Source organism: Nipponia nippon, unplaced genomic scaffold (assembly GCF_047370975.1).
Source record: "Nipponia nippon isolate SJK-2023a ecotype South Korea unplaced genomic scaffold, ASM4737097v1 scaffold_2, whole genome shotgun sequence".
Classification (NCBI taxonomy): domain Eukaryota; kingdom Metazoa; phylum Chordata; class Aves; order Pelecaniformes; family Threskiornithidae; genus Nipponia; species Nipponia nippon.
The window spans coordinates 40,271,208-40,296,177 of NW_028262336.1; the positions used below are offsets into that span (position 1 = coordinate 40,271,208).

Consider the following 24,970-nt stretch of genomic DNA (forward strand, 5'->3'; position numbering starts at 1 on the left):
AGAACTCAAGTATAAAGAAAATGAATGGGATAATCAGGAAAATCTGAAGTGTCCTCTTTCCTTTTTACACTCCCCTTCTCAAAACTGGAATCAAAATTATGGAAAATATGCTGTGAAATGACTTATAACTGCTTTATCATGTGAAATCACTTGATTTAATTTGTTTCTATTTAACAGTCAAAATATGAGAGTCTGTGGATCAGAAAAGCTTGACAGAACCTGGTATGACACCATTGTGATTTTGAGAGGTGGATACAACGATGCTTACATACAGCTATTTTTTGTTTTATTTTGCTGTAGATAGTAGATTTTTCTCCTCTTTATGATGCACTTGGCTTAGTGAAAAGAAAGTTCTAAATGCTTCGATAAACCTGTTTTTTGTTTTTCACAAACTGATGAAATCGGACGTAGTCCCAAATCAGTTGTTGTAATGTTCTGGCTGTCAAGCAATAGACAAAAAAAGTGATCAGGTCACTTTAATACTTTTTCCAGACAATATACCTTCATTTAGTATATTTTTCCTACAATTTAGAAAGATATAAATGTGTGGCTCTGAAGAAAATAATCTAGGAGGCAGTAGAAATAGTAGGCAGCAGATCTCTATGCTACCTTGCTGTAAGTGCTTAGCTGACATTAAGCCATGCACACAACAGCTCTCTGAGGTGCATTGCTGGAAGTGTTATCTCCACTCACAAGATTTCTCATTTGACCATTGGCACTGCTTTTGCTAGGATCTCAGGAGAGGAATAAAAAAAAAAAAAAAAAGCCGAAGAACCTATCTGATATGCTGCATCTATGTGTATGCTACTAAAACTCATCACCAATGAGACTTTTATGAAATTTTACCCACAGAGACTGATATCTATGTTCATTAGGGGTGTTTTGCTCAGGGATGACATGACCTGTGTAGTGGTACTGTTATGACTAGTTGAAGAGTTACGCGGTAAATTGCTTGGCACGTATGGAAATACTGAACTTTTTGTGATTGTGGTGTTTTATGCTAGAGTCAGATACTCATCAGATAAATACACTGTTGTTTACTAGTGGAATAACCCAAGGCTCCTTTTGGTTTTCTAGCACCAGTAATATCGTCAGAGATCAGAAAGTAGTACCGTGCAATAGGAAGACCATAAACAAATGTTTATGGTGAGGATGCATATTATTTAGAATAGGAAGTAAACTTAAGAGGACCAAAACCAATTCTGCCTGCTAACCCAGCGTTTGCATGCAGCCCTCTCAGCCCATGGTGTGGCTTCCCCTTGGTAGCACTCCAGTGATACCTGTTTTGGACAGGAGCTAAAGTTGGATTACACAGATGGCACAGGTAGAAAATAACTTGAACAGTTTTGGGGCCAGGATTTTGGACTTTGTTGATTACTGGCAGCCTGCTCAAGAGCACATGAGTAGCTGTTTCTGCCTCGTTTTTCATTTCTCTGTCTCACAACAGCTCACTGAAGAGGGAAGTATAACCTCCATTGTGAAAGTTACTTTTTTTATTGCACAGGAATTATGCTGCTACTTAGGGATAGACGTACTCTTTTCTGTTCTCCTTATGGACTTGGGCAATCATCATGTGCCCTATTTAGGCAGGCTTTTTTGATGCCTTGAGTGGTACCCAAGAGCAGGCAGAAGGGAAGGGTGGCCCCAGTCTTGCTTGATGTGCTTTAGAAGTAACATCTCAGCTATGAACCAGAAAGAGACAAATTCAAATTGCTTTTAATAGCTTTGCTATAATTAGATACTGATAACAATAACTGAGAAAATATTGTATGCTTTCTGTCTATATGGTTGCAGGAAGCCACCGCTGTACAGAGCAGTCTATAGGATAAGAACGTATCACAGCCTGAACACTCGTAGCAGAGACCTTGAAAGCACAGACACAAGAAGAAATCAGAGTTCCTCACACTAGAGGACTATGTATTGATCAGTATGAATGCAACCCAGAGAGGAACTGGTTTTAGAGAATTCCAAAACCAATGCATAAGGTTTAATTGCGCTGATGAAGCCATTAGTGTGTTGTCTTGAAGGTGTATATCTTGAAAAGTGGTGAGAATAACAGGAATCCCTTACTGGAGGAAATTATGTATCTTAATTGATGATAAGGAGAAAACTGTACCTTTCCATTAAGTCATTTGCTAGTGACTGCTTGGAGCCACGTGAGTTAAATATATATAGCCCTATATATCAGCCTCTGAAAACTGTTCATAACTAGTAGTACAGATGATGTTGTCTTTAGATCATATTTGTAAGCCCATAACAAAAAACAACTACTGCCGATGCTATGCGTCGGAATCAGGTCATCCTGTATCCTGTGCTGTACAGGTATGTGAATAGGTATTGTCTGCTATCATTAAAAGCAACAGTACTCTAGTAACTGGTCTAAGGTTTTGCTGATTGTTTAAATTGGTCTGGTATCTCACTGTTAAATCTGGATGCAACATCTCATTGGAGTAGAGTGTATTTATGTATCATCAACAAGGTCCTTTGTGTATTAATTATTTTGCAGTTTCTTTTGTAAGTATTTCTTCTGTCTGAATAACCTGCCAGGAGTATACTCATGATGAATATCCATTTTCCCAGACTGTGTCTACTAGCAAAAATATCAAGGTTTTGCTGTAATTAGTTCTTTTTCAGATCTGTTGTATAATCTTTTGATTACATTTTGTATTACATTTTGGTACAGATAATTAATACCATATCCGGTAATATGTTTCCAATAAAAACAGAAGGTATGCATTCCTTTTATTGAAGACTGCAGTGTACCACAGTAATTGAATTTTATAGACTGGAGGCTTAAAAGGAGTGCTCTTTCTTGATTGTAAAGAGTGTTGCTTTCCCAGTGTCAAGGTGTGAGTTTTTTGCCAGGAATATGCTTTTGTCAGGCTGTAAGCCTAGATGGGCCCTGGGGAATCTCAGCTCAAGTGTCAGTGGAGGTGACAGAGATTGATGGGATGCAAACTTGACATCCTTTTCCCCTTTCCTCCTCATGCAATAATGGAAATGAACTCCCAGTGTGGGTGGGACTTCCAGTCTCTCATGAAAAAGACCTCTGTGCTTGACACTCTCAGGACGTTTTCAGCAGTCAGAGCTCTAACATGTTTTTCCTCTAGACACAAACAGCTTCTTGTCTTTCTGTTGGGTATGCTTGGCCCATGAGCTAGTTAGATGTTGATTTCCTCCAGGTTCTTTGCCTCTGTAATTCCTTTGTCTTTGGGAATGATGTATGGTAGAACCTAGTCTAGGGAGCAGGCATCTTCATGAGTAGAGTATTTCAGCTATAACATGATATAAAGAACTTTTGGCTGCAGAATGTCCCAAGGATCAGAGTAAAGGATGGTGTAGTCATTTGTCTTGCAAAACAAACTCTTAAAATCTGTTAACTCCACTTGGCTTTTCAGCTAAGGTCAGTTCAGCTTGTGGCTTGATGCTCTTTGATTTCTCTTGATTTTTCCCATACTTTTTAACAATTCTTTCAAAAAAAAATTCCTTTTTCAGTTGATCAATTTTCTTATAATTTCTGTACTTGCTTTTTTCTGTTCCTGTTATTCAAAAGAATCCCAACTGAGGTTTAATATCTGAAATTCAGACTGATTGTCAACCTGGCATCCACCGATACATTCATACCCTGGCTTCCAGTAAAAAACAATTATGTACAATGTGTATTCTCTTAATTCATATCTAATTTCCTTTATGTCTCTATTTTTAATGGATTGATAAGAATGCAAAATAACTGTTTTGATATCTAGATGATGATAATTTCTACTGTATCAGGCACAATACTGAGAAAAATTCAGCCTTCAGAAAGCTATTAAACAGAATTTGAGATTTGTCATGCCCTTGGTTCAGCTGTGGAATGGGAGAAAACAGTTATTTGTGCAGAATGAAAGGAACTGCAGAGTTGTATCAATTGCAAACAAAATTTACAGTATATTGAAACATTACAAAGCCTTTCAGTTCCCAAAGTGCTCATGGTTATCTGCTATATTACATAACTTTAATCTGAGCCGCTTTAGAAAGCAAAAAGGTTCTTTTTTTGGCATTAAGCTCTCCGCAGTACCAAGACTGACATTTTGAAAAGTAAATGGTAAGTCTGAGTGTCTGAGAAGTCAGTTTAAGACGTTTTAAAAAGGCTTTAAGAAGTTAAGCGCCTGCCATCTGAAAAGTAGTCCTTTTTGAGGCCTCTAAACTTGAACATTCAAAATCGTTAGCCATTTCTGAAAATTTTGCTCACATAATACCTGCATTGTTTTTTTGCAAGGTGTCCCATGCTTTAAGCTATTCACAGGCCAAGTAGGACAGTAGGTCTACACGGAACAGACAAATGGTGGAAGACAAAGTGGCACTACAGAGTATGAATGAGTTGCATGAATTTTCATAACATGGCGAACTGCATAGCAAAGAATTTACCTTGCTTCTAGTTTAGTGTTGCCATCAAATGGACGGCAATACGTTTCACAAAGAATTTGTTTACGGCCAACCCTTTTTTAGAGATTTTATTCTTGTATGTGATGGTTTTGCATAAAGTTTTGGTTTTATGTATAAGCATGTACTTATCAGGGAGAATTAGAAACTTACTGGACTAGGAATTGGGTTGTGCTCAAATAAATACTGGCCTCAGAGAAGAGGAGTAGGAAATCTCAATTGCCTTTGTTTTAATCTTTGTAGAAATGCCAGTGGAGACAACTAGGGTTGGAGAACCTGCTAAATAGACAGAGGTGTGTTTTTTTTTTTTTTAATATTTTTTACTAACACCCAAATCTATGAAATTGTTACCAGAGGATCTGATTGAAGGGCTTGACAGAAGTTACAGATAAATAGGCAAAGTCAGTGTTAATAGATACCCAAGATCAGATATTAATCACTGAAGAGTTTTGAACTAACTCAGAGATGAAGCAGTTCAGCCCTTTTAGAAACTCGAAACTAGCTATCCTAATGCCCTGGAAATGTGAGTTCTTCAAGAGTACACTGTCGTGGCTTCAGGAAAGTTTGGCTTCGTCCACCTTTGCTGTTTTGCTGCTGTGGTAACTAGCCAACTGACCAGAAAAACTGGCTCCATCATTTTATAGCTATAAATTCCTTAAGACTCAGTCAAATAGCTGCATGGTTTTGAAAAGCTGAAACATAACCAAATGGAGGGAAAAACTTTGAGACAGATCATGTATGTCCAAGGGGATTATCTGAAAGGGAGATTAAAAAGGGAGACATAAAGTACAGCATTAAGCATTCAGATCAGAGAAAGGAGGGAAGAGGAGAAAAGCTGCTTCAGATCAGCCCGGTGAGAGGAAGGAAATAAATTTGAATTTTTGTAAACTTCATTTAAATTGAAGATTATTTAAAATGGATATTTGAGACATACTTTACAATACCTGCTGCCTTCGTAAGTGTTTTCAACTTGCTTATTTTGAAAATTGTTCTGACTATACCTTTGCATCTTAACCTGTAAGGTTATTTTTGTTTGGTTTTAATGTTTCTCTGACAGATGAAACTTGTGAGCTTTTCAAAGTCAAAAGCCAATTTCAGAAAGCTGTTTTTCTGTATCCCTGAACAACATTTCTGAAAAATACAGCAAATGTATTTACAGTTCCTACAAGTATGTCCTTGTTTCATCTGGGATAGAGTTAATTTTCTTTCTAGTAGCTGGTATGGTGCTGTGTTTTGGATTTAGGATGAGAATAATGTTGATAACACACTAATGTTTTAGTTGTTGCTAAGCAGTACTTACATTAAGTCAAGGACTTTTTCACCTTCCCACGCTCTGCCCGGTGCGCAAGAAGCTGGGAGGGGGCACAGCCAGGACAGCTGACCCAGACTGGCCAAAGGACTATTCCATACCATATGATGTCATCCTCGGCATATAAACTGGGGGGAGTTGGACAGGGCATGGCTGCTGCTTGGGGACAGGTTGGGCATCAGTCAGTTGGTGGTGAGCAATTGTTATTCATTTGCATCACTTGTCTCACTTAGGCTTTATTTCTCTCTCTTTTTGTTATTTTCTTTTTCATTACAATTTATTATTATATTATTTTATTTCAATTATTAAACTGTTCTTATCTCAACCCACAAGTGTTCTCACTGATTCTCTCCCCCATCCCACAGCGGGGGGGGGGGGGGGGGGCGGGGGGAGCAAGTGGCTGTGTGGGTGTTTAGCTGCTGTGTGGGTGTTTAGCTCCTGTCTGGGGCTAAACCATGACAAAGTAGAACTAGAAAATTCTGGCTAGATGTTTCAATTATGCTATAGGCATTTGCTTTCTTACTGTGTTTACTTTAGAGGTTCAAGCATCAAAACTCAGGTGCAGACCTGGGCTTCTGACAGCTTTGTGATGGTATATTTAGAAGGGTTATCTTTTTAATTGTTTCATTACTAACAGTCGTTTTTATTAGGAGAGTGCCCAGAGGTCAATTGAAAATGGATCCATGCTGTGTTAGCCATGGGAAAAATATAAAATAACAGATGATTTGTGTCTCAAATTTCATTTTGCTTTCAATCAAAGTAGACACTACTGAGAGCCTTACTATACTGGGAAAATATCTAATCTTTGTGATTTCAGAATATTTTTTAGTAATGGAACTGGCCTCAGTTTTGGCCAGTGTTCCTTGTCCATATTTAACTGCTGCATCTGAAAATAATACAATCTATTTTCTTACTATGTTTTACCATTCATTCATCCATTTACTTCCTAGACAACATAGCACAAGTATCCTGGTTTTTTTGGTCAAGGTTGTTTTGGTTTGCTTTGGTTTTTTGTTTGTTTGTTGGTTTTTTGGCTTTTTTTGTTTTGGTTTTTCAAATGCCAGAGTATCCCTAATCCTTGTGTCACTTCTGAGTTGCTTAGAAATGTTTTGACTAACAGAATAAAGCCATATGTATGGTTACTTCTCACTGTGTTTAGCAGTGGCCTTGGACATAGTTACATCTTAGCAAATCCATACAGTAGCATATAACTCAAGAGTAGCATCATCTTTGAAATTAATTTCAGTAATAAGTTAGGCTTTTTCATTTTTTTTAATGTGTCTCTCAACAGCAGAGACTATTCTAAATACCTTTTTAGGGTTGTGCCGTTACACTTTGGAATTGCATTACATTAAATAATGTTTTGACTAGTTATAAACCAAAACATCAGAAATGCTTGCATTAAATTGTACAAAGAAAAGGAAAAAAGACATAAATTGTTATATGAATTTATATTAGAATTTTGTTCCTCAATAGGACTTTTTCTTTAAAACTAATGAATATGTTATTTGTCTCTTGTGAATTTGAAGTTTGAAAAATTCCAGCTAAATACAGTACATAATTATGCAAGGTGAAAAGACAGATACTTTTGGAATGTTGGTGATATCTTGCCTTCAACATTTTCTTGGATATTAGTACTGAGAACTTGCATATATTTTGAAGTCCACTTAACATTTTCTCACTTTGTAGAACTTAGATAATTAGGATGTGCATAAGGTTCCTCAAATAACGTTCATGTTCAAAACCACTCTGTGGACAAGAATCTAGCTTTGGTTACAAATAGTTGTACAAACTCCAAAATAATGCCAATGAAATGAACATGTATTGGTAGTAGTCATGTGTAGCTGCAGGTACCTAGGAAAAAGATTTGTATTCTCTGAGAACTTTCTCAACTTGTTAAATGCCAGTTTAAATACAGTTGTTGAGACGGAAAAATCAAGTTTAGTGTTGGAGATGTCCTGCCAGACAGAACAAATTTTCCTAGTAATTTAATCAAAGGATTATTCTGGATTTATACAGGTGCATCTAAAGAGTAAAAATTAGGACATTTCTAAGATTTACTTTTGAATAATTCAAGAAAAGTAGATGTCACCCTGAGAACTGAGTTCTAACTCCATGATGCCTGATTTTTCGGGAAGTCTCAAATTCTCAGTGTTGTGCCAAAATGGGGGCCAAATGTCATCACTTAATTCTATGAGGGTGTTTATACTTTTGGATCAGATGAGTCCCTAAAGTCTAGCAGAGGTGCCTGGCTGGTGGGCACAGTGCAGGGCTTGTGTGACCACAGTGCAGCCTGATGACACCCTTCTTCGGGCAGAGCAGGGCATGTGGCCCCAGCACTGCCAGGAGGGAGAGTTTGTGCTGGTATTCCTCCCCTTGGTGGCACACCAGCCATAGTGGTTCAAGTGGCTGTACTCTGTGGGCTCTCCTCCTTTCTGCACAAGAGGGCAGTGGGAAGGAGTGAGTTGAGTGGCTGTGATTTTTACCATGCACCTTGACCTGTGAGGTATGTTTATTTGAATGTTATTATACAAATCAAAATGATGAAAACATGATATAAACAGGGCAGGAAATATTAGCTGTACTTTTGCTTGGTTTTGGAGAAGTGCATCACTACTTCAGTACAGCTGATCTTAAAGGACTAATCCAATCTCAACTATCTCACAGCAGGGGAAGCTGTGGGAGAAAAGTGAAATCCTGGTTTGAAGGTAGAGTTGAGAGGATGCAATCACCATCTGAATCAATGAGAACTATAAGGAGCCAGCCAGACTGAGATGAGGCAGAGAGTGACTTATTCAGAATTAGAGGAATTTGTTGATGGAACAGTGCTTTGCATAAGGAGTTCCCATGCTGGAGGCTCTGTGTGCCATCCACTAGATGGGATTTCCTCTCAGAGATGAGGAGAGCTTATAAAATTATTTTCGGCAATGAAAATAACTACAGAATTGGTCATGAAAGGATGGTAGTAAAAGAAAAATGCATGAAAAAAACCCAAAGGGATACCTGTTGCTGAAACCATGGGAAGCTCTTCTACCTTTTTGTTTAAAAAATGCAACAACCTAATTCATATGTATGAAAAAGCTAGGAATGCATAGATTCCCACAAAGGCACAGGACATATTTCAGTCCTTTGGAATTGCCTTTCTGAGAATGTGTTAATTTATTTTATTTTGTCTAGAGGCAAAGAAAGGTACTGCCTATAGCAGGTAATCCTGCAGAAATATGATCATCAAAGTATTGCTTATGTTGATTCCTGCTGAGAAATTACAGGGGAAATAGGCTCAGAACTTGCCTAAGTGAGTTTTGCTACTGAAATACATTTTAGATGGAAGTGTGGATCTCATAAGATGTAATCAGTTTGCCTTCTGGTGTCATGGTTATGTTTGCAGCAGGATTATAGCTTTGCAATTGCTGTATCTGTTAGGGAACAGATATAAAAAGCATTTGAATGTAATTTGAAGAAACACTTAAGACTCCTGGGGTAAAATCTGTTTTAGGTTGCGAAGTCAAATTTTTAGTAGTAGTGTTGAGTAAATTTTATATTTAAATTTAGATTCTTCATTTAAGAGAAATTAAAATAATAAAACTTGCCTGCAAAGTATGGTATGAACACTGGAATATGATTCTAAAAATAGTAAAGTATTGTATGTTTCCTAGTCTACATTATGTTTGTTAAATTTTGAAAGCAGTCCAAATTTGGGCTTTCTCCAACAGGATGAGAGGGAGACTGCATAATTTTCAGCTGAGTTGAAGAGTAACGTAGCAAAGAAGGTACTGATATAGGTGCTAGATAGTTAGCTTAAGATTTCTCTGCTGTAACCTGTAATCACTGAATTTCACAAATATCACAGGATATTCAGGAGTAAGGAAAATGAAAAACTCAAGGCATCAATTATATGAACCTCCATCATAAATCTAAAAACCAGAATAATGATATTATCTGAAAAAACAATTACTGTTGTAGAGGAAAATATTTCCAGTGTTGTAGAATAAAATGTTCAAAAAGCTTCCACCACTTTAATAGTCCATATTTTATTTTATATGCTCAAAAATAAATTTTACAAAGTTTTATTATTTAAACATCTGCCTAAAACTCTCTCTTTGTTTTAGTTAGCACTAGTTGCATTGTCTTTGATAGGTGAAAAAAAAAAAAATATTTCTGTACTTTGTATTTTAACTTAATTATTCAGTTTTATGCTAATAAAGAGGCTGGGATTTCATAGAAAGCATTAATCTTGTCAGCGTGTTGTTATAATAACTGTCATCTGGCTAAAACTATATATCCTGCCATTAGTTTAGAAATGGATTTATGGATGTCAGATTCAGGATTTTTCAACTGTAAACACCTTGGGAGGAAGCAGGTTGTCTTTGCTTTTCTGACCCCAGACGACAACTCTAGGAGCCCAAAATTCCCCAGAAGTGCCTGGACCAAAACTAGATCCAAAGTTATGTCAAATCTTTCTTTCTGTTTATTTGCCCATCTTTTGTAAGTGTGTGTGTGTGTGTTTGTTTGTTTTTTGCCTGGATGTGTTCTTAAAAAAAGAAAAACAGAAAAAAAGTCATAGACTGGTAGTTTAAAAAATGCTGCTTGTGCATTGTTATTAACACCTGAGTTTTTAAACTACATAGCACCCTTCTCTCACTTTGAAGATCAATACATTCCCAATGAAACATGAAAAATTACCAAGTTAAAGCATGAGGAAGAGCTCCAGACATGGTTTTAGCTATTAAAAGAAATCAAGGAAGTGGATTAATGCTTCGATGTCATCTGCTTTTTGTTTGAACATGTGATTGGGGTGGGGGTTTTTTGTTTGCTTGGTTTTGTTTGTTTGTTTAAAAAAACATGTTATTACTTTTAAATGTATTACTTTTGGCAGGAAATACATATCAAAAAAAAAAAAAGTATTCTGGTTAGTTCTGGTAAAATGCAATTGTTTTTCATATAAAGGTGTGGGCATGTCTGATCACCAAAGCACCCAGAGATATCAAAATAGAGACTGTATAAATCCTAGGACTAACTTACCTTAATCAATCTTGATCTGTCTCCTTGTTTTTGTTTGTTTTTGTTTTTCTCTGAATGCAATACTTCTTGCTAAGATCTTATTTTCCGTAATCTCAGTTAGATTTTCCCTATGGCAAGTGTGTTGTATATTTCATGTTTCAGTAAATCTGCGCTCTAGTTTCAGAGCCCATCAGTTTTTGGTACATTTATGATGCAGTTTGTGGGAGAGGGGAAGAGGTATTTTGTTTTAAATGAGAATAAACTTTAGTCTCTGGAATGACAGGCTAACAAACATTCATTATTATGTGATTAATGGTTCAGTGAGACAAAGATGTCTTTGTTTTCTGTTAAAAGTGCATGGTCATTCCTTTTTGTCGTCCCAGTGTCACAACTATGAAATAGAAATTGATCCTGTGGCATTTTCTGGGAATAATTTCTTAATTGAAACAAGTGAATCCTAATTCCTTCAGGATATTTTCTAAAGTAGTTACTTTCTGGTTTGTTTCAGAAAACTGGCTCTGATATTTCTTCTGTTGAGTGATCTACTAACAACAAAATACCTGATTTTCTTCTCAGCTGTAACCTTTTATGTGTTTGGGGTTTTTTTAGTAGATCTTCAGTGCTTAATCCCAGCCTAGTTCTGAGCGTTCCCTGTAGCAATGTTTTGGGCATGATTTCCTCAATGGTCCTTGCCTGTAGTTCTTCACCGTGGGTGGTTTTGAAGGTGACACTGTGCATTTATACGAACAGTGCTCCACAACTGCTGAAGGACAATCTATAATGATGTGTTTTCATATGGCAGGGCCATAATATTTGGCCCATGGTTGTGCCAACCAAGAGAAGCTACAAAAAGGGACGAGCCCAGGCCCATTTCCCTCCTCCCCTGTTTTTTTCCTGCCTGCACTGCTGTGACTGTGATTAGAGACTTTATTGCTTTTCAGATAGATCAGAAACAACGCAACATGGCATCATCCCCTTCCAAGCCTTTTTCTCCCTCCCCTCTTGTCTAAATTCACCAAGACCTGGGAGATGAGAAGGTGCATTTCATATGTTGGCCACTGAGGTTTGTGGAAATGAAAGTGAAAATTCTCTCCTTGTGTTATGAATATTAAAACATAATAAAAATGTTATTATTTCATGTTCTTTCCCTGCAGATTTGCACAGAACCATATTGTGTTCCTGTCCTTAAAATAGGAGTACAAGTTTTGTAGCTCTACTTTAGCACATTTTTCTTTTCCTGATTTCAATTTCAAACCCAAACTCTTGTTAATATGTGAAGTTATTGTTCAGAAAACCTCTGAAGGAAAATCCACACTTCATTTAAGCCTCCCTTTCGTAGGGACTAGTCAGAGCACTGAGAGCATGTCACTTGGAAAAAGAAACGCAGCCTTGAGCTGGGTGGCGAGTGATGCGTTAGCATTACTAAGGAGGAGGTAGCTTTGTGTACAGTGCAGTGTTCTTGCTGAATAATCTCCTAAACACCCATTTCAGAGGGCAGTTATTGATGTAATACCACTTCATAAGAAAAAGTACATTTAATAACATCTTGCTGGGATGCTGTGTCAGAATTTGTAAATGTTGCTTTGATTTAGTTTGTCGGGGATGACTGTGAGATATTAGGAAGAATGAAGGATTAAGTGTAATATTCGTAAGTTATTTCCTCCTATTATGTATTTCCTGGTATTCAACTGTTTATTCTAGATATAGTGGTGGGTTCTTTAAAAATATTTTAGTTCCTGTCAGTCAGATGTGATAAATAGAGGAAGAAACCTATAAATATCATCGGTTCTGCCTGGCCTGTTGTTAGCTTATGTTCTTTCCAGGTGGATGGCCCTAAACGTAGGGAGAGGGTAAGGTGCCACAGGTATTGATCAACAGCAAATGTTGCAAATGTTGATTGGTTTTGGATACCAGGCAGAATTTTAATTTCTTGGATGCTATCTAGTATCTATAACTTGTGGGGAAACTTGGAATGGTGCTTCAAGGAAGAGGCACATTTTAATAATCCTATTAGGTAAAGCTTTTGTGGCTTGAAATTGATTTTTATTACCCTCCCTTTTCTATTCTATGCTCAAAAAAGTCTCCGGTCCTCTTTCAGGTGATATGGTGCAGGCATTCAATAGCCTGGGCATTGGCTGATAACCTGATAATAGTTCTTAGCTGTTCACTCTAATAATTGTATTTTAATAGTCAAGGTGGCAGGAGGATGCTGCCAGACCTTTTGGTAGACCCATCAGAGTTTGTGCTTTTTTTCCTGAGGATTGTCAGCTAAGAGCAGATCAACTGGAAATGCAGGACTCTGTGTCCTGGGCTGCCATTGACTGCAGTCAATTAGGATCTTAGTCTGTCTGCCCAGCATTTCTTATGAACCTGGAATGGTTTTAGCTTAGTACTGAAGCTGAAGGCTGCAAAGGGTAAGAAAGAAATATGTCGATATTATAAATGTTGACATTTTATATTTGTATGTACATAAACAGATGTATGTGTATATAAGTATTTTAAGTTGGTATGACCATAGAATCACAGAATGGTTTGGGTTGGAAGGAACCTTTAAAGGTCCTCTAGTCCAACCCTCCTGCAATGCATCTTCAACTAGATCAGGTTGCTCAGAGCTCTGTCCAACCTGACCTTGAATGTTTCCGGGGATGGGGCACCTATGACCTCTCTGGACAACGTGTTCCAGTGTTTCACCACCCTTGTAAAAAATTTCTTCCTTATATCTGGTCTGAATTTACCCTCTTTTAATTTAAAACCATTACCCCTTGTCCTATCGTTACAGGCCCTATGCAGCTCCAGTTTCATAAACTGCCATCCATCAGTGCATTCTAGAACATAATTGATATTATTTACCGAATTTAGTTTAAATATCATTTAGAACTGGATTTTTTCACCTTAGAAATCTTCCTAGTTCTTAGATTTGTTTTCTTGATTTTAAAACCACAGTTACTGTTGACACTGTCCAACTTTTGTGTTTTGCTTTCTGAGAACATTCAAGCAATCAAATTTTGTTCACATCAGTGCTCCTGGTAAAGAAATTTTAAGTTTCCACACTTGAGCATGCACACTGGGAGTGGAACTGTACACAGTGCCGTGGTATTACTTGACACGGTGATAGAAGCAAGTTCCCTAAAACCCCAGCCAGGATCTGGCACAGAAGCAATTAAATATGCCTTTCTCAGCTAGGATGGTACAGGAAGATGCAATATCTTTGTGTGAATGTGACGAGAGAAAATTGCATTCAAACTCTGGTCCCAGCCAATAAATCTTACAGCAGCCTAACTTTTCTTGGAATGATGCCTCAGGCAAAGCACAAATGGCCCAGAAAAGGAGGAAAAAAAAAAAAAAACCACCCAACACCCAACCCTTAATGTTTTCATGATTCTCTTTATCTATCGCTTCACCATAAATTTCAAGTCCTTTCACAGAGAGACTCAGAGCCTTAGGGCTTTTTGTAAAGTTCTCCTAGTGACTGTGTTACACTTATCTCATAGGGCAAAAAGAAACTGTATCTTGTCATATCTCCCCATTCACATCACAGACTTCTTAAAGATCAAGTATTCCAACATTCACAGCAAATGACTTGCTGTCAGTCCATGGCATGCGTAAAAGTTAAGAGAACTTTTGATGTATTTACATAATTAATACATTCAGTTAAACAGTATTTTCCATGAAGCGATAAACTGTGAACAAAATGAAGCTAGGTCATTAAAGATAGTTATTTTTTCATAAGTCTCTTTCTGCATTTGGTTTAACTCAGGTTGTATCTTAGCCATACTGGACTAATGAAGTGATTTTCTTACTCTGGTATAGTAGGCACATGTAGATCTCAGTTTGAACACCCGTCTTTGGAAAAGATTATGCAACAAATCTGGGCAGATGTAAAGAGCACCTGTGGCTTTGATATTATTCAACATGGCTCAAGGGTTGATCTATAAACCTATATGCATGATTTAGGCTTCAGAGCATTTCTTAGTTCCTTTTTCTACTTGAGATGGAGAAGAGACTTGCTTTGTGGCATTCCTCTTTTTTTTCTTTATTTCATCTGTGGCATGCTTTTTTTTTTTTTTGTGCCACATTTTCTGTCTGGAGTGGATGCTGATTTAGGCTCATGGCCAAAACTGTTCTTGGAAGTCAAGAGCTGACTTCTGTTCCTAACAGAAGTGCTGATATGACTGTTTCTTGGTGTTTTTCAAAAGGCGTTTTCTGACTGATAATGTGGCTCCATTTTGCCAGCCAGAGCAGAAGCAGAAGAATGACGCTCTTACTCAAGTCTGTTGAATCAGGAAGTATTGACAGACATGGAGACTGCTTCAGGAATATATTGATGGAAGCAACTGTAGTTATTCCAACTGTGCATATATTAATGTCAGATAGGGATAAGCCTGAAATTGTTGTGAAGAAGCTTTCTGCTTGTACCAGGGAAACGTCTTTGCTGGGCTTTTGTTGCTCCTGGTGAGAGAAGAAGTGCGCAGGCCCTTCTGTGAAATGGCAGTTAATACTCATTGACGGGAAACCAGTGTGCACTGTGGTGTATAAACATTATCTTTCTTTTCCACAGCTTTTCCTAATTCAATCTAAAATATGTTCCAGTAATTATGCAGAGGAAAAGTTTTGCATAGTGTTTAAAACTCAGAATAAAAAGGCATGCAGAAGGCATGAATTAGAATAAAAAGACAAATTAACGGTGAGTCCTCGCTATGTCATGTCCACCCCAAATATACAAGCACAATGATGGTGATGGCCTTGACATTCTGGACAGGTTTGACTGTTGATTACAGACCAAATTCGAGTAGTCACTATTTTCTAAAGGAGAGGGCTTGGGAGAGGGTGGAATTGCTAAGTATCTGGATGAGAGGAGGGCACTAAAAACTTCCCAGGTGCCACTGCTGTTGCTGACATTTTTGAACTGCCTGCAGAAGCTTGGGTACTATATGCATGGCGAACTTTCTTTATGCAGTCTCTGTGTTTGCTTTCTGGGATACCTTTTTACTTTTGTACAACTTTCTGTGCTTTGGGCCAGATCTAGTAGTTCCAAAATGACCTAGAGGGACACTGCATGCAGCAGCACCCGTGTGTTTCATACTACTCCTGTTGAACTGGGAGTTGATGCAGGTGTCTGTCACTTTTACCAGAACTGGCTTCTGTTTTTATCAACTGAAGTCATGGTTTCCCAGAAAATTTGCAAGATGATTATTTTTTGGTGATAATGAGGTCATTAAGTTCTGCCTTTTTTGCATAAAAAGGGTTCATAATGTAAATCAGCGCAAATCAAGTAATGTAATACCGTGTTATAAGCCTAGTAGAATGTGCCCTGAATTTTGAATAGTGGAAAAAAAAAGATACTAACTGCTTAGGGAACATGTATTCCCACAACACTTTTTTTCCATATGCAATACCTGGTTTAAGAATTTGCCCTTTATAATTGTTTTAACAAGACTTCCAGCTATGTTATGTACCCTGTTGATATCATCAAAATCTCAGCTTTTGTACTGATACAATACAAAATTGATTGCACACTGATATTATGCAAAATAATGTTAAAAATGAAGCCTGGCAAGCAAAGTGATCCTTGGCAGCTGCCATCCTGCTCACTGGTGCCATTCAGTGTCCCAGATATGCTGGAAGTTTGACAAGATGCAAGAGAGAGGCTTTAATTAGGCCACAGTTTTACTAATTCCACTAATCTGGGAGTTGTGCATCAATCACTCACACAATGCAGATGGTTACTTCTTCCTCCCTCATTCCCACCTATTTGGGAAGTGCTCATGGTCTCATACATGGCTCTGGGCCACCACAGATGTGAGGTTTGGAGGGCTGATGCCACAGGGTTCTACAATTCCTGCCTTTGCCTGGGAACTGACTCTTTAAGGGTTATGTCTTCCCCTAAATCTGCTTTCAGCTCTGAGTGAGAAAAGGTTCTTGCTGAAGTGCCTTCTAAATTACTATTATATGCTCTTCTAACTATGGCCTGTAGGGCAGCCCAAATAAATCACTGCCCTGACCAGTCTGGGGATTAAAAAAAGAAAAAACATATTTGCAGTATTGAAAAAGAGGAAATATGCATGTCCTGTGGATGGGAAAATAGGAGTAGCTGCTCTGTGATCAAAGGAGGACTGGCAAAAGTTTGGGGATGGAGGGCAGTGGCTCCTGCACGTGAAACTGAGGTGCCTCACAGCTCAGAAAACGGTCCCTGCTCCGTTTCCTGGCTCTTGGAGTTTACAGGGAGTTTTGACTCTGTTTTTCCTGTCCTGCAAAGCAACATCCTCTCTTACTGTGGCCTGCCTTTGAAATGATTGTGGAGGATCAGGGCCTCAAATTAGGGCATAGTATTGAGGCCAGTTCTATTTAATATTGTTATCAATAATCTGGAGAAGGCGATGGAGTGTACCCTCAGTAAGTTTGCAGACAACACCAAGTTGGGCAGGAGTGTTGATCTGCTGGAGGGTAGGAAGGCTCTACAGAGGGATCTGGGCAGATTGGATCGGTGGGCCAAGGCCAACTCTATGAGGTTCAACAGGGCCAAGTGCTGGGTCCTGCACTTGGGTCACAACAACCCCATGCAATGCTACAGACTTGGGGAGGAGTGGCTGGAGAGCTGCCTGGCAGAAAAGGACCTGGGGCTGTTGGACAACAGCTGGCTGAATATGAGCCAGCAGTGTGCCAAGACAGCCAATGGCATCCTGGCTTGTATCAGGAACAGCGTGGCCAGCAGGACTAGGGAAGTGATTGTCCTCCTGTACTTGGCACTGGTGAGGCCGCACCTCGAGTACTGTGTTCAGTTTTGGGCCCCTCACTACAAGAAGGACATTGAGGTGCTGGAGCATATCCAGAGGAGGGCAACGAAGCTGGTGAAGGGTCTAGAGCACAAGTCTTATGAGGGGGGGCTGAGGGAGCTGGGGTTGTTTAGTCTGGAGAAAAGGAGGAGGCTGAGGGGAGACCTTATCACTCTCTACAACTACCTGAAAGGAGGTTGTAGTGAGGTGGGTGTTGGTCTCTTCTCCCAAGTAACAAGTGATAGGACAAGAGGAAATGACCTCAAGTTGCACCAGGGGAGGTTTAGATTGGATATTAGGAAAAACTTCTTTACTGAAAGGGTAGTCAGTCCCTGGAACAGGCTTCCCAGGGAAGTGGTTGAGTCTCCAACCCTGGAGGTATTTAGAAGACACATAGATGTGGTGCTTAGGGACATGGTTTAGTGGTGGACTTGGCAGTGCTAGGTTAACAGTTGGACTCAAGGATCTTAAGTCTTTTCCAACCTAAACAATTCTATGATTCTATGAAATCTTCAGGCATATGAGAAATCTGCTGGAAAATTGTAGTTAATGTTACATTTTTCACCACCGCGACTATTTAAAGGAGATAATACCAAATGGGTTGTCCTGGTCCACAGCACGTGGGAAAGCTCTTCTACAGGACCTGTGAAGCAGTACTGAAACAAAGATAACGGGTAAATTTGTTTTAGTCCGTTAACTGAAGGGATGATGGTTCTCCTTGAGATAGAAAATGAGCCTGTCTAACTTGTTTCTCATCAGAACTTCCTGCAGTGGAAGGACGTCTGGCTAATGAAATCTTGTTCTGTTGTCAGAGGATTGTTCTTATCCACCTCATGGATTTTGGATGGATTTAGAAAAGATTTTGTAACCTTAAGTGAACAAAACTTGGGAGTCCAGCTCTTTGGTAGAAGCCCAGTGTACTTCTGTGCATGCTGACAGAGGTGCCCCATGGGTCCCCCTCCTGGATGTCCAGGAGAGGAGCTGACCCCAACCAACATTTAAGGATGCTGGGGCAAAACCAGCATTGTAGGTATGAGACTGCATTCCCTAACCAGAAGAGGCAAGGCAAAAATGTGGGGCAAATCACCAAAACTTTTTTTTTTAATGACTTAGAGGTGTGGATTCTTCTTCAGAATTTTCATATGAAAATGGGACATTCAAGCTCTCTTTATGCTGAAGTTGAGAAGGTTATAGAGCACCAGCAGTTGTGGATGATGAACTCACCTTTTGTTTCAGATTTAGATTTTTATCTCAAATCCCATATTAAAAGAAAACAAACACACAACACCACCCAAGCAAAAAAAAACCAAACTTTTTTTTTTTGGTATATTCATGTTATTGTGTGCTCTGAACTGCTGACATGCTCAGGGATCACGGATGGTGGGAACTCCATCAGTAAGTGGAACCCCAGACTTGTGTGGCCGGCCTCATTCACTGAGTATTAAGGAATTTGCTTTCTGCCCCCTGTATTTTTTAGGTTTGTGGGAACCTTGTAATGTACTGAAAGGGATTGGATAAGTGCCGTCTGTGTGGGGTGGTTGCTTTGTTTTTTTAAGGGATTTGCTAGGGTTTTTTGAAGCAGTTACTGGTTTTTAATGGACCCGTGTGAAAAAGTTGTCTGGGATTTTAACTTAAGCATTCAATTGAAAAACAAAGCCTTACAAAGCGTTGCCAGTTAAGGACTCTCAGTTGCCATTGTTGGAGATTTTGGACTAGTGTTAGCAGTTACAATCTCATCAGTAATCCTAATCAGAAGTCTGTTTTTAATATTAATACCACAATCCAAACCACAGAGATAATTAATTTTGGAAAGAATATAGCAAAGAAACAATGAGAAGATAAGTTTGATTGAGATACTACAGGAATTTGGGAATGTGGTAGAATTTTCTTTAATTAGCTCTTTAACATATAGCTGTCTCATGCATGTTACCAAATGGTTAATGATCCATTGGGAAACCAATGCAAGGAATTAGAAGTACCACTAAACCAGAATATAACTGGAGTAGCAGTAGAAATGACCAATAGAAAACATTTGAAAGCATGTGATCTGTGATCTCCAAAACATTTATTGACAAGCTGCCATTTATCCAGTTCCCTAATTTATCTTATGTGACAATCATCTGCATTTGGTGAAAATGGAGGGAAATGGTGAGTCCTTTGCTGGAGAGCTATACCAGATGAGGGTGCTCATGGGCTCAAAACCACAGTGACCTGAGTACTGGCACACAGGGGCTGCACAGAAGGGCAGGCTGTGAGATGTGTGTTAGGTCTGTCTTTTTGGTTGTTGTTTTTTTAATTTTTTTATTCCTGGTACATTTGTTATGCATCATCTTGTACATGGACTGCAGCTGTAGAAGGAATGAACCAATTAAGATGTTTACGTCAGTAATTATTTCAAGCCTGGTATTGCTGAACAATGTCTTTTCCCAAAGAAGTAAAGGTACAAATGGAAGAAGGTTAAAGCTGTGTAGCTCAAGTCAGTCTAATTTAAAAGGAGCTGTAAAAGAACAAAATACGTTTTATGTAATTGGCATCTTAAAACTTCACGTTGTTCAGTTTTGTGCGAACAGCACATACAAGACTTGCTTAAGGAGGAAGATTAACAGCATTTCCTGCAGAGTTCAAGGTCACTAATTCTGAGTGTTAAATAGTGAAACTTTGTATGTTTCTGCTTTCTGATGTGTGTTAAATATTTGGAGAATGAGTTAACTAGATTTTTTTTTTTTTTTCTTGCTAGAACCTAGTATTTTAAATTCACTGTCACTGAAATACATATGCTATGTGAGAACAAAATGTAGAATGTCTGCTGGCTTATCTGTAGACACAAGCAGAGGTTTCCATTAAAGATCCTGAACAGTTGCCACATTTGAGAGATCATATTATCCATGTTTGTAGCGGTGTTCAGCTGACTATATCACACAGTAATATTCAAAATTGACGTAGAGTATCCACATTTTAGCATGCTGTACTCTGCCATTACAGATGCCTTCAGAGGACTGTTTCTTTAACATCTTTTATGAACAATTTTTTATCCGAGTCCTGTAATATGAAATCTTGGGGTTGCTAAGGTTATCTTTCCTTATTATTGTTGTAAGTATGTCTGTAATAAAACTTTACAAAACTTGCCATAAACAGAACCAGTCTCACTTTGAAAGTTTGGTCATGAGTCCTCCTAACATGTCCTCAGGTAAGGTTTTGGTTTATGACAAATGCCTGAACTTAGGTGAATTTTCATACACCTGAGATTCAGTTAAAAAAAAAAAAAAAAATGAAGATGACTCCTGCACAAATAATATTTGGATGAACTATGCTGCAGATGAGTGAAAAGTTTCAAACCCCTGCAAGTTTCAGCTCCTTGGATGGCTGTCAGTTGCCTGGCTGGATGACTTCAGACACTGACATCTGAAAAGTCTCTCTGGGCAATATGGTTGTCCTGTCTGGGTGACTGGGCCTTTGAACCATTCCATTGGAGTCTCAGGGCTTGTAAGCATCTGTGTGGAGATGATGGTTGCACTGGGCTTCTACTTTCTAGAGGCATGACTTTGTATACACTGTTCATTTTCAGTTTATATGCTTCTCTGTAGCATTTTTTTAAATCTTGAACAATCAAAGCTACGTGTGCTACAATTGTCAGAAGTCGTCATTTCTAAACTATTGAGATATTGTCATTAAAATGAAAGTACTGATAGCTCTAATTCTATGGGAAAGTGATACTTTATGGACAGCTTACTTTTATAATCATACATCAGAAATCCTGTAATTGAGAAGTAGTTAATATAGAATGATTAACAGTAAGAAATAATTCATAATTCCTGTGTTGTCTAAACAAACTTCCCAGTGCTCCCATTGGAGATGTTTATTAATCTAAACATGCACAGTATATCATTAAGGTATTTTCTTGCATGATTGATTGAATTAGTTGTTTACTGGGGGAGGGATGAAGTACCTAAGAATAATGGGAGGCAGAGAAAAATGGAAGAGAAATTGACTTTCTTCAGGAGACATATTAGCAAAATAAATGAACAGTTTTTGCTAGGTAAAATCAGCATTCATTTTTGCATACCAGAGAGTGCATCATGTAGAGCGTCATGTAGAGCTTGAAGGTCAAGGCCAATCTGCTTGCTTCATTTTTTTTTTTCAGTGATCTATTATCTACTCTTGCCTTATTGGAGTCACTAGTACTTCCAAAGACGAAAACAAAAAGGAAAAAAGCAATGGCAGCAAGAAGACATTCTACATTGTATCTTACTTATCATTGTAATGTGCACGCACCACCATAATCAAATTCAAGTACACTGAATAAGCCAATTGGTTGCTTTAGTAGCAGTGAAGCAATTAAAATGAATAGACATATCTTTGCCATAAGCTGTAGATGGAATAGGAAGAGAGATGGGCTTCCTTCCTTTCTCATGCCATTGTCACCCAAATAGACTGGAGTTTCTTTGCCTACTGAGTTCAGTACTGTAAAAAGCAGAATACCATTTGATGAGTGCTTTTCCACTTGTTGTTTATTTCTGCTTTTTCCAGACTGGGGACAGTTCTGTATAAGACAACAATTATGTATTTGTGTTATTGTAGAGTCTGGGAGCGCTAGCTGTGGAGCTTTCTCTCTAAAGCAATTCATTCCATATGGGTGGGTTACTATAATTATATCTATGCAGATGCTGAATCCAGTTACAATAAGCAGAAACCAAGGCTGTTGTTTTCTCAGAAAAATGCGGAAAAACTAGAGACCAAAGCCAGCTATTTATCTGGCCTATTAATATATGGACAGAATGAGTGATATTGGTTTCTTCTCCCAGATTCTCCATTCGTCTCTGGGCTGTTTTTCTATACAGCTAGTGTACACAGAAGATGCCAAAACTGGTACATTACAGTTCCCTTCTTCTCCCAAAAAATAATTAAAAAAAAAAAAATTAATTTTTTGCCCAGGGCAAAAATGGCTACTTCCCATAGCCCTGATCTGAATGGGAATGGTCTGCGTGGCTAAACTACATCACGTCTGCTCTATGCTCTGCTGGAGGGCAGTAATACTGAATGATAAACCCCAGTGGATCCTCCTCATAATGCCATGCTTATCTCTCTAAAAATATTTTCCATAATTCTTTCTTTCTTTTTTCCCCTCTTTTGGCTGTTTCCCTCTTTTTGTACTTTTTTCTGAGGTATCCAGGTGGGATAGGATTCCACTAAAGTGTATTTATGCTGTAGCAGATGCCCCCGTTCTCTTACCAGTATTATTTAGCTTATTAATGTATGAAATGTTTTTCTGGGTATTTCCATCTATAATCTTGCACAGTTCAAAATTCAATGAACTAGAAATCAAGCCTATGGTGATTTTTTGGGTACTTTGTCTTCCCTGCAACTACAGGCTATATGAGCTATGAACTCAAATTCATCTTTTGTGAAATACCATGTAAATTCCCTGTTATGTCCATGGTTTAAAAATCATAATGCAGCTAGAAAGTGTGAAATATTAAGCATATTCTTTTATGTACTTTGAATTTACGGGGACTTCAAAGTCGGTCCTCATTTATTGTCTGGTTTGTTTCACTTCAGAAATGACTTGAACTGTGAACAAAAAGGAGCTGACAGTATTTTCAGATAGGCACTTTATAGCTGTGCACTTTGCAAGTATATGATAGGACTGACTCTGTTGCCTTGAATGCAAAATTAGCTTGTTGATATGTGCTGCTACAGACAGAGGAGCAGATGTAGTAATTCTACTTTATTTACATGAAATCTCCAAAAAGGCATTTTCTGGCAGCATGCTAGGAATAAATACAGTATCAAATATAAGCCGCGCCATGCTATGTTAGCTTATTCAGGTGTCAGCTGTGCCATTTAGATGTGGGTGAGAACAAGGAGTCGGATCCCTCCCAGCAGCGCTGCGAGCTCTCCTGTGCTCAGCACCCCCAGCGCCAGCCTGCTCCCTCTGCTGCCCGTTGGTGGGTTTTTGCCAGGGGAGTGTGCCCGCTCCTCTGCCCAGAGTCCGGGGACCCTGGGACCCTGCCTCCAGCCCCTGGGCTGGGCCTCTGCATGGGGTGAAGAAGGACATGCCCTGCAGTCACACCCACTGATAACACCCCTGCGGGAGACCTAGAGGAAGCTATCAGGTGTCCTGATTTTTTATTTTTATTTCTTCAAAGTAGGAGATTCTCTTACCTTTTTTCCTCTTCCCATGACCCCCCCCCCCCCCCCCCCTTCACTTTCTGTGACTTAGACCTCTCCTAAGCTCATGTTTTCAAGCTTCTTTTTCATAGCCAAGAGGTTCAGGAACTCAACTGAGACTAGGAAATTGTGGGGGAGGAAGGGACTGTTGGGGTAAGGGGGGTTGCAAACCATGGAGAAGTTGAACACATCTTATCTGAGTGAAGAAGTGAGGCTTAAGTTAAACCCTATGAGCCTTTTGACCTGGGAATACGAGAACTAGTGAGTGATGCTGAGCTGGCCACCACCGCAAGGGAAACTTGCCAGAGAGTGTGCTGTTTCCCCTTTCCTCGCTCCTCCTTTGCCATTGTGTAAAGTCTGAGGAAGGAGCTATTTCTTCAGTGGTAGTCCTTGCTCTCCCTTACTAATTCCCTTAACTAACAGTTTTTAGCCAGGCAGTTGCACATGTTAAATTGTTCCTTTTTTCTCTCTCGGGTATTCAAACTTTCCAGTGTGGGTTTGGGGATGTTTATTTAGCTTATGAGCAAGCAGATGCATTAAAGATGAAATGCCTTGACTCTGAACTGCAGGCAGAAGTGGTAGGAGGAGACGCAGGTAATTTAACTTGGAGGATGATTGATGTGTATATGCCAATTTCTATTAATAATCTTTTGAAATCACTGATGCAAGTGTGCTTTTCCCCCACTCCAACAGAAAATATAAATAGAAAGACAACAAAACAATCCTATCCCTTTAATTCATGATACTCAGAAGCAGTTAAGCAAACTCTGTCATCTGAGTGTGTCCTCCACAGGCTGGCAAAAAACAGCTTATGGTGGTGTTTTTACCACTTTAAGAATATCAAGATGCTCTAATGGAGCTATCCTCTTACTGCTAAAATGTATAAAACACAAAAAGCAAAAGTCACCTACAGGTAGACCTAGATAAATTGCTTAAAAATGTACCACTCCCTCATTAGACAGCCATTCATTGCATGAAAAAAGCTAAATGTATTTGCCGAGGTGTAGCTATAAAAGCCATGTTTAAAATGAAACAGAGTTGAGAGCCTGAATGCACAGCACTGTTATTCAGAAGTAGCTTTCGAGCAGAGAGTTTCAATGGGAAGGTGCTATTTGGCTGGACACAAATCAGCAAATGTTTAGCTGAAGTGTGAATAATTCAAGCGTGGATGAAGAACCGTGCTTTCTGAAGAGATGAAACGCAAGAATAAAAAAAATCTTCAAACATTTGCATCAGCCTTAGAGGACAATGCGAGCAGCAGGATTTGAAACAGATTTGCAGATGCACTCTCTTTAGG

General features: G+C 38.8%; 1 protein-coding gene across 1 annotated transcript in view; it reads left to right on the forward strand.

The window, feature by feature from the left end:
- DMD (dystrophin) overlaps positions 1-24,970 on the forward strand; it is a 1,304,666-nt gene that overhangs the window by 85,819 nt on the left and 1,193,877 nt on the right. The window lies entirely within an intron of this gene.